The sequence below is a fragment of the Pteropus medius genome, unplaced genomic scaffold (genome assembly GCF_902729225.1).
Source record: "Pteropus medius unplaced genomic scaffold, Ma_sr-lr_union100, whole genome shotgun sequence".
NCBI lineage: Eukaryota > Metazoa > Chordata > Mammalia > Chiroptera > Pteropodidae > Pteropus > Pteropus medius.
In genome coordinates, this window is record NW_024352786.1 from 625,615 (window position 1) to 626,630 (window position 1,016).

General features: G+C 38.2%; 1 pseudogene; it reads right to left on the reverse strand.

Moving 5' to 3' along the window:
* Positions 1–119, reverse strand: LOC120591312 (uncharacterized; annotated as a pseudogene).
* Positions 120–1,016: the final 897 nt, after the last annotated feature.

Below are 1,016 nucleotides of genomic sequence, written 5' to 3' on the forward strand. Positions count from 1 at the left end.
ACGCCACGGCACCTGGTCTTCCTAGGTGGTCTCCCATCCACATACTAACCAGGCCCAACCCTGCTTATCTTCTGAGCTCAGTCAAGATCAGGCGAGTTCAGGGTAGCATGGCTGTAGACAGTTTTTTTCTTCTTTTATTTAGCATGCAAAATGCTTTGCAGAGTAATTCATGCTGCCTGTACAAGTAATTCCATTCTATTCCATTCTATTCCATTCTATTTCGGATTGGCAACCCATTGTATGGATATAGCACTATTTGCTTTTCTATCATTATTTGTTTTTAGAGTTTGGCTATTATGAATAAAGCCAGTATGAATATTAGTTACCAGTCTTGGAATGAATAGATGTGTGTGTGTGTGTGTGTGTTTGTGTGTGTGTGTGTGTGTTTTCTTGGGGGTGGGAGGGAGGCTGGCAGTACATACCAGGAGTGGGATTCCTAGACCACAAAGTAAGTATATAATTTTATATGTCACTGCTGAACTATTTTCCATAGTAGCTGGATCATTTTTCCTTCTAACCAGCAATATCTGAGTTTCAGTTGCTGCACATCCTTGCACATATTTCGTATTGTCAGTCTTTTAAATTTTATTATTGTATTGTGTGTGTAGTGATATCTACTTGTGGTTTTCATTTGCATTTTTCTAATGACTAATGATGCTAAGCATCTTATAATGTGCTTATTTGGTGAAGTTTCTGTTTAAATCTTTTGCTCTCTTAAAAGCTGGGTTAGAGGTCTTTCTATTATCAACTTTTAAGTACAATAGTCTCTCCTTATTCTTGGTTTTGCTTTCTGTGGTTTTATTTACCCCTGGTCAAACACAGTCTGAAAATATCAAATAGAAAATCCAGAAATAAACAATTCATATGTTTTAAATTGCACACTGTTCTGAGTAGCATGATGAAATCTCTATCCAACCTGCTCTGCCTGCCCTGGATGTGAATCATCCCTTTGTCCAGTGTCTCCACACTGTATGTGCTCTCTGCCCATTAGTAGCCTTTTAGGTTATCAGATCGAC